The 10,000-nt window shown below is 36.7% G+C and overlaps 1 pseudogene; it reads left to right on the top strand.

The window, feature by feature from the left end:
• Positions 1–3,272, top strand: part of LOC138053629 (uncharacterized) — a 12,648-nt pseudogene extending 9,376 nt beyond the window's left edge.
• The last annotated feature ends 6,728 nt before the right edge of the window (positions 3,273–10,000 follow it).

The following is a 10,000-nucleotide window of genomic DNA, read 5'->3' on the forward strand; positions in this document are numbered from 1 at the left end:
TTTCGATGCGAGAGTTTGTTTTGAACTAGTCATGTGGTACATTGTAATGACATTTTTTCTGTCAGCATGGCTGCTGTTTATTGATCAGCTAAAGATAAAATTTCAGAGCAGTTCTATGGCAGACAAAAAGAGCGGTAAACTTCCTCTTGAAGATAAATACATTGTGAATGAACATCATGCAATAAATTCAATTTCAATGATACAAAACAACTCAATACTACGAAACAATATTCAATACGAAACAATTCAATTCCGATAATACAGAAAACTCAGGACGCCACAGAAAAAATGTCCTCACATGGTGCATTTCAATGTACCGTATGATTGGTTTGAAACAAACTCATGGCATTAAAAACGTTTCTCTGAAGGCGGCAGAAAAATTTGTTGGTGTTGCAGACACCTGGGAAGAGTAGTAATATATATATAAACAATAGCCTCCATTTGGCGCGAAAATATGATCAGATATTTGTCCGCGGACATTATCTGTTCCAAGAAGCGAACAGTTTTGCGAGAGCATAGCTCAAGGAAAACTGTGAGCTTTGAGGAACAGATAATGTCCAAGGACAAAATCCGAGCATATTTTCGCCCCAAATGGAGGCTATTGTGTTTATTATCCTTCAAATCTTTTACGCAACACACGCAGTTTTGAAAATTGGGGAATATTCAGTCACGTGACACGTTTAGACCAATCGCGCGCAAGCGAAAATATCTGATGGATTATAAGCATGGTTACATGTGAACAGATATTCATTCTCTATGTAAGGTTTGTAATGGTTTCTGTTACTGCGTGCAGTTCCTAAAAGAGTGGACTTCAGATGCCATACATAATTATTCCCTTTTGTTATTACTATATGTAAGTCAGTAGAGTTTCTTTCTCAGCATGTGCAAAACTTGTCTTCATTTCTAAGCATGGGTATACCAATGTAACAGTAAATTGTACCTATTATTGTATATATGTTAATTCTGCGAATTGCATGGATATAGATATAGATTTTTGTTAACATTTGCTTCCATTAAATAATATTTCCAACAAAAACATGTGTCGACATTCATATATGAAAGAGTTATTATAAATTATATGTATTACATGCAGTTCTTGATTATCAGTGCAGTTTTACATTTTTGTATAGTGATCATTGTATTATAGTAATTAAGAATTATTGTATAGAAATTGTATATATATATATATATATAGCTGCGACTTCTTACATATGTTACATATATGTGGAAACAGCAGCCACTTCTTACATATATGTTACATATATGTAGTTCTCAGCAGCGCAGCTCTACATATATGAAACATATATGTAGAAACAGCTGCCACTTCTTACATATATGTTACATACATGTACAGTTGTGTAACATATATGTAAGGTGGTGTAGTATATGTCACATATATGAGGCATATATGTAGATTTGGTAAGGGATTGCCAAGTAAGGTGTTCGTCTAGATACACCCCAAGGAATTTAGTTACATTGTTTTGAGTAAGAGGTTGACCTCCAAAGGAGAGAGAAAAACTGTGATTGACTTTCCTCTGACTCAGACTAAATATAACATAATTTGTCTTTTGGACATAAATCCCGAGCTTATTGCATCTTAACCAAACATCGATATTTAATAACTCATTATTAAGCACATTCTCCAAGTAGGTGGGATTAGAGTGTGAAAAAAAGATACTAGTGTCGTCAGCAAAAAGCAGATGTTCAGTTGAGTTGGAAGCTTTGGAAAGATCATTTATGTATAATATGAAGAATAAAGGGCCCAGGATGGATCCTTGAGGAACTCCACACTTCATGGCCTGCGTTGAAGAACATGTTTGATTAATTTGGACAAATTGCCAGCGGCAAGGAAAGTAGCTTTTAATCCCCTGCAGAGCCACATCACGGATACCACAGTGCTCCAGCCTTGTAAATAAAATTTGATGGTCAAGAGTGTCAAAAGCTTTGGAGAGATCTAGGAAAACACCTACAGTAGTTTCACGTTGGTCAATTGCCGAGGAGATTTTATTTATCAGGTGAATTAGAGCATGGGACGTTGAATAGTTTTTCCGAAATCCAAACTGGCAGCGGTATAATATATTATATTGGTCGTCTAATTCAGTTATGCAATTATACATTACTTTTTCAAAAATTTTTGAAAAGTTTGACAACAAAGAAATAGGTCTGTAGTTTGTGAAAAGACTAGGACCATTTCCTTTTTAACTTGGAATCACTTTAGTAATACCCCGTTCACACCAACGCCTAAACATGTTTAAAAGTAGTTTCACCAAACACAGTTTTAAATATAAATTGTTCCCACCACGCACTGACGCAAGTTAAACATGTTTAAAATGTGTTTAACATTTGTGTTTAATTAAACAACCTAAAAATGGCGACTGTCCGAAAAGCTCGTGGGAAAAGGTGGGAGGACCGTGAGACTAAGCTTTTGCTTGAAAAATGGGGAGAGGAAAATGTGCAGTTAAAACTTAAGACATGTACCAGAAAAAAAAAATTGGCAAGAAATAGGTGATTTTTTAAACGCTTGCAGCTATGAAGGCAGTGAAGCTTGTAAAATCCGTTTGCACACACTTGTTACAGCTTACCACCAATGTAAAGACGAAACTAACAAGACGGGAAATGGAACTCCTGGCAAGAGGTCACCCTTTTTTGACGAACTGGACGAAGTTCTGTCCGATAAGCCTAGTGCACTGCCAAAATTTGTGATTAATTCAACCAAAATCGTCGAGGCATCATGTTGCGAAGTGAACAAAGACCACAAACTACAAGATGAAAATAACATGAACATTCCGTCAACCAGTCCTGAGAATTCTTCAGCTGCCAAATGCACCGTTGAGTCGGTTTGTGAGAAAGGTGAGCGTTGCATTATATATACTTCAGCCCGTTCTAAATATTGTCTTCCTCCATCAGTTACCTTAATACAGTAAAGTCACGCAACACTTTGACACCTTCACGTCAAGTCAACCACGATGCATATTATGGGCCAGGCTTCCGTGTATTTTAATTTTTTGATTTAAAAGGCCGGGAAAGAAATTGTTTGTTTTTCGTTAATTTCGTTTGGCACAAAAAAAGCAACTGAAAGTGAAAGGAAGAAGGTTTGCTTTACAGGAAAGAAAAAGAGGCTTTCAGCTGCAGATGGCCTCGCAAAGATCGATAAAGCGCTTGAAGCGTTTATGACTTGCCAGCAGGAATCTGACAGACGCTTTTTGGAAGCAGAGAAAGAAAGAGAAAATAGGGAAGAGGAAAGGGAAGAAAAACGGAGGAAAGGAGATTAATAATTTTTTATTTAGTTGATGCATGCACTCAAGAAGTAAGCTGTTAAGTTTTTCCTTTTGCTCATGCAATTGATTTAAGCCTTTCCATATTTCTGTGTGTTTTCATGTCGAAGCTTCTGTTTTGGATGTGTGACTTTGATATTTCAGGTTAATTCAGTTAAATTTACACATTCAGAATCAGCTTACATCTAAAATACTGTGGTTTTTCAATTAGTGTACCCGGTATTTCATTTCTCAAAGCTAAAATTATGCAATTTTTGTAAATATGATAGCTGATATTTATGTTATTTGATGTCACATTCATAACTTCCAATTTCAAGAGAACATTAATCTTCTTTCTTTTAAAACTTTTGTAAAAGTGTAAATTTTTGAAAACAGGACTATTTTTTATTTTAAGGTTTCAAAAAAATCTTACAGGGAGGACCATATTAAAAGGTCACTGCTTTTATATTAATATTAAGGCCTGTCTAAACAAGAAATTTGTGATGACCAAATACTGATGAAACATATTTGGTGTTCAGACATCGTGAAATTTAACATGCCCAAATGGCATTAAACATGTTTTATCAAACATACCTCAAATGTCAAGGATTAAGCATAGTATGTATGAAGGAAGCACAAATATATGTGTGCAAGTAACAAATGAGAAAAATTAATTGCCCCACAAACATTGAACAATATAAATGTTTGGACAGTACGGTATTTTTTCCTGCTTGTTATTGTCACTCTAGTTTAAAAAATCATTGATGCTGTAGCTATGGTAACTAATGTACCCTACAAAATGAAAATTACTGTGCAGGCAAGAAAAGCACTAACACTACAATAATTATTTCTGGATCAGATATTCTTTTTTGTTCATGAAAATCCCTGTAACATGTACAGTACAAGCAGGATAATGCAATCCAATGTACGAACAAATAATAAAATTGTTAAAGATTTAATCAGAAATGGTATAAGACGGTCTTCTTTAGCCATTTTAGACTTTGTGAAAAGTCTAAACAGAAAACGATATATATTGTGCCTCGTATGTGTTTGGTTTGACTTGCATGCCTCGCATTCCTGACGCGCTGGCTCGCATATTGTATGTTACACTTGAACTCGCAAAACATGATCATGTGTTTTTCGTGAGCGTGTGAAAAATAGCACTAACAGTTATCTTACCAGTGATGTAAATGTGCCAGTCGTCCCCCTGTGTCGCTTCTTTTGTCCAAATTTTCCTCGGCTCTCTAAACCTTCAGGGTCAATCTGCGTCATGACATTGTACACCAAGCCTCGTGGTACTGCCAAATGATGGTGCTCTCGTAATTTTTTGTGATTGATTGGTACCCCAAGAGTTGTCCTGGTCCACTGGTTTCTTCTTTGACTGCCTTCTCTATGACTTTCAGGTCTGTTCTGTAGTCGACATATTTCACCCCAAAGTGAGCCGTCCTTCGACTCAGCGTTGGAAGACTCCACGCATATTGCGGATAGTCTAGAACTTCTCTACGAGTCAAGTTTTGGAGCACATATTTCTGTATGTCGGCTTTCGGGTTCTCATTGTTCGGCCAGTCAGGATTCCGAATTCTACTCATTTTAGACACGGGATGTACAGTTTGGCGAATGGAATTCTCGGGAGATTTCTCTTCGAAATGGGTCACCCAGGTCTCAAGCTGCACTGAAGTCCGCTGATTAAAGTCTTCATGGGCTACGAGAATGATGGGCCACTGCACTGGCTTATGAACAATGCATTGTTCCCCTCTTGTTTTCCTCTCGCGTGCTCACAATATGTACACTTTGGTTATCATATACTGCAGATATCAAGTACCGTCCAAACAACCATGATTTATCAGGAGCTTCTAATCACCTCTCTAATGGTTGAAATATATTGAATATGCGTGCAAAGCATCCTGGTCTATGATAACGACAGGCCACGTGGATTTTCAACGTTGATTTTCAATGTTGATTTTCGATTTTTTTCCTTTTTTCAATTGTATGTATTTTTTTAAATATTTTTAGTGCTTTAATTATTTTTCTTTTTTTTTTTACTTTTGAATTTGTCAACAAATGTTTTTTTACTTGATATCATTAATGGTTATTAAAATATTTTTTCTCCATTTTTTCTATTTTGATTGCTTACATTTTCCGTTTCTTTCCATTTTTTATTCTTTTCTCCTCAAAAACTTACATATTTTACTATGATAATGCTGGGCCACCATACATAGCTCATTTGGTTAGAGCATCGCACCGGTATCGCTAGGTCACAGGTTCAAACCCTGTTGAAGTCCTGAATTTTTCAGGCTTCTTTACGCAATTGCAAAAATTGCGTTCATAACTGCGAGGATCATAGCTTCACTTGAAACGAAAGAGTCTTCAGCTGATCGATGGATTACTTGCCGCCACGGTAATTCCGCAGTCCAGAGACCGTAAAATGAAAGAACCATTGATGCCACTCCGCAATTATAGACTTAACAAACAATACTGCTCAAACAGATAACAGCGATCGTCTTTCCAGGTTCCTTCGCCTTTGCAATGAGTGCTTTTACGGCCTCGCATTTGCCAACCCCAGCCTGGCCCGTCATTAATAAATTATGACCTTCAAAGACAAAATCTAGTATTTGATTCTGGTATTATCAATAATTTTGAAGCAAGAAACATCACAATAGACCAAATGCAAATACTTTTTAATATATTCCCCCGCATTAGCCTCCATTGCAAGCTAGTTCCAGTCCAATACTGAGAATACGAATATGGTCTATTATCCTGACAACTTTTAGAAAAACTAATTAAGATGCTTGAAAATATGAGAATTTTTATCCCGGAAAAGGTGCTCATTTACATGTGTGTAGAAATGCCTGCTGGTTTCACCAATGAAGCGAGCACCACATCCCACGCAAGTAAATTTGTATGTAACACGTGATTTGAGAGAATCTGGAATGTAATCCTTTGGGCTAAAAATGTTGCACAGTTTGAATGGAGAGAGAATTACTTTAACATTTAAATCCTCGCAATACTTGCTGATAATAGATAGCTGAAATTTTCTTTCTAGTATATGATGAATAGAAACCGATGAAGGTAATTTTGTTTAATTTTGTTAATTATGTTAATGATGAGCTCTAAACGTCAAATTGGCAGAGCAAGAGCCTTGCATTTGCAAAATCACGGCAACATAACAATTGAGAATGATTTCCCAGCTGTGTAAATGACATTTTGATATAGACTGATATAAATTTGAAAATAGGTAGGCCGACGTTTTTCAAATTTATCCAAATTCAATCCAAATTTGGTTTTATAGCCATGACGTCATCACCATCCATACGTCCGTCCGTCAACCCCTCGTGGCATGTGACCAGTATCATGCTAGTTTACAGCAGACATCTTTGATATTGGAATCCATCTTTTGATTAACTGACACCTGTCAGAACAAGCTTAAGCTCACCGAGGTCAGCTGTTTTTTTTTTTAAGTTGACCGCTGACCAGGTACCGGTTTTCGATTGGATTGCAGGCTCAACCTAGATGAACTCACCTGAACATAAGAGAGGCTTCATTTTTCGTGCACTTTCTGTGGCTCGACGCGGCTTCACGTCCATACTATATATCAACGAAAGTTCTTACACAGTCAAACGCTTTTTGTCTTCAGGTGGAAAACGGTTTGGATGATGTTTTCTTTCTGCATTTTTCGCTGGTTTCAATCCAGTTTGACATATCACGATATCTGTGGTCCACACTGGCTATGCAGTTATTTTAGTCGAGCATCGGCGGGATGTAAACTTAAGGCTGAGTGTTTATTTTTAATTTGCTTACAGCCGCTTTTTTCTCTGTATTGCAATTTTTGGCATATCTTTAGAAGCTCTGATAAGGTTACATGATGCCTGGAGGACCTATGTCTAGAACAGACATGAAAGGACTGAGCGAAAGAGAACAACAACGACAAAACAGAATACCAGTAATAGCTCATACGTAGCACACAAATTCTTTCCTTGGGCACTAAACCGTTTGTTTTTTTATATCAAAGGTGGTTTAATCGGTTCTTCCTTTTTTCAGGAATGAAAATCGAATTTTTATTTTCAACTGAAATTAAATAACAATTATCTGTCCTCTTTTGGACATAAAGAAAAAGTTCATTTGTTTGTCTGTTTGTTTTCCTCTAAAATGCGAGGGAACAAGTGCTTTTTTAATCTGCTTGCCCAACTGGTTTTTGTTGTGCCTCGACAGTGACAAGAAAATTTTGCCCTTATGTTATAAACACGTATTCGCAATGACTTCTCGTAAAATTAGGGCGAAATCTCAGTAGCTTGTGTTTTCAGAAATTTGTTTAAAGCACCCAAATGTTATTCAAGTGTTGGTGCAGATCGTGTTTGAAGTTCGTCCTATCTTGGTTGCATTGCCGTAGTTTGCCAATTCTTGTACCAAGCCAACCTGGCGTGTTTCAATGAAATACATCAAAAAGTGAATGATCTTAGTGGAATAAAGTACATCACTAAAACTCTTCTTTGATCTTGAAGTTGTTTTTATGGCTTCTAATTTTAGCATGATTTCTATTACCTCGCTATTGACAGTTGACTCTGAAATGGTTTTTTTTTCCTTTTCAATTCGCTCGCTGATGTTGTGCTTAATGCTTGTTTTCTTTTAAAACTCATTCGGTTCAAGAAAAAATTATTGCCAAACTGGTGAATTGCAAAGTAAATTTCACTGGAAAAACGGATGTTGCACTCATCACTTCATAATTCATGTGATATCGGTTTTTAGCGTAAAATTTACCGTGGAAGTCATTAGTTAGGCAATGAATTTTTCTATAGAAGAAAGCAAAGAAAATGATTTAATTATTAAAGCAGCAACCGGAAACATAAAAATGCGGACAATTTGAAACCTTTTATTTTCACAAACCGTGCAGGCAGTAAGAATAAATAACCAGGGAGCTCCACCTTTAGGCTTGGCTAAATCTATATATTAGCAAAATTGAAAAGTTGTTTAAGTTCAAATTTACTTAGTTTTAGGTCAGAATTCATGTTACCATCAATTATGGCGTTGACAGCTAAATCAATCGTCTCAGATAAAGGGATGTTTGTAAAAAGGCTACTGACATCATAAGAAACTAGAAACTTGTCGCTGAAATCAAATTGTTGAATCTCTTGGACAAAAGAGAACGTATCTGTTTGTATTGATAGCTATATATATACGAATTATCTTGTAAAAATCTTAAGGGAAAGATCTCGTGGATATACCCATCACAAGTCTCCTAGGTTAGACTCTCATTTTATAGATTGTCTAAGTGCCCATTTCAGTGATTAGGTCTAAACTTTCGTTTATCTAATTGCTATAGCAATATTTAGAAACTGAAACTGATTTAGAATGGTCATTTTTTTAGAGTTATGGTTGGTGTGTATATCCATGAGATCCTTGCCAATTTTATTGTTACACTAACTATAGCAGAAGATGATGTTTGAAATATCGAAACATGTTCCTTAAACTCAAAAGTGTGGTTGTATTTTTAAAAATATTAATAGCACATATATTTTTTTAATTTTTCTAAGTGGGAAATATCAGAATACGTGAAATGTTTGGCTCTGCAAATCAACAACATAGGGGAAATCCTATAATATACCATAAGAAAGAAAATTTTCCCGGGAGAGTTCCTCTGAGTTGTCAAATTTTGTAAACACGAGGGAGACCAATTTTGATTGGCCACTTGGGACAATTTAATCTAAGGGGACCCTGGGTGGCAAAGCTAAAGTGTGGATGGCAATTTGCGGTCTACTACCCTTTTGACTAGGTAACCAAGCGGAAACTCAACGGTCGCTGTGTGGTGCAGATTTTTAAAAAGGCTCTTTTTCATTGTTTTATCAATTTGTTTGGGACACTAACAGCCGTCTGACATCGCTGGCAGGGCTTCAATTGTGTGGCAAGCGGATTGAAAGAAAAACCTTTGACCTTGAATTTCTAAGGTGGAATTTTAACTGTGAGAACATTTTAACCAGGAATATTTGACTGAATTTGGTGGGCTCGTGAGAATTGAATGTTCAGCCTTGGTATTTTACTATAACCGTTGAAAGCCAATGAACTGATAATGGCAATAAGGTTAAGCTTTTAAATTGAGAATTTTTTCGGAAAATGATCTTGTCAGGTCTTAGGTCTTGTCTTCCCATACAAATCCTTATATTCCCTCATACTGAGCTTGGGGCGCCCGTGCTGCTAGAAATGATTTGTTAGGAAAAACCTCTTCTAAAGGAATGGAAAATGATTCAGATGTTTCTTTCTAGTGTTGCTTAACAAGCTGCTTCAGTTTAAACAGTTTGTATTTTTTTCACAGGTCCTTTACACTCGATGCTTGAACGGTGGAAAAACTTTCACGTAAAAGTTCTTGTCAGTTGCTGGCAAAAGCAGAAGCTTGAATTCGGAAAAGGGAAAGCTACCAAAAAGGACATATTCAACAGAATTGCCACTAAGTGCAATAGTATTTCTACTGACATGAAGGTCACGGGGGAGCAGTGTAGTCCTAAATGGCTAAAGCTTGAAGCTTCCCACAAGAAGATAACGGACCACAACAACACCACGCCGACAAGAAAACGTGGAAATACTTCCGTGAAATGGAGTCTTGTATCGGGGGAAATCCAAATGCACAACCAAAGTTCACTTTGGAGAGCAGCAGCAGCACCGCAGACGTCCTTGCAAACAATGACTCCGAGGAAGGAGGAGATGATGAAGACCAATCTCCTGCTGCTGAGAGTTCTAGTACAACAAACGGAAAAGCT

Source organism: Montipora capricornis, chromosome 6 (genome assembly GCF_036669925.1).
Source record: "Montipora capricornis isolate CH-2021 chromosome 6, ASM3666992v2, whole genome shotgun sequence".
NCBI classification, from domain to species: domain Eukaryota; kingdom Metazoa; phylum Cnidaria; class Anthozoa; order Scleractinia; family Acroporidae; genus Montipora; species Montipora capricornis.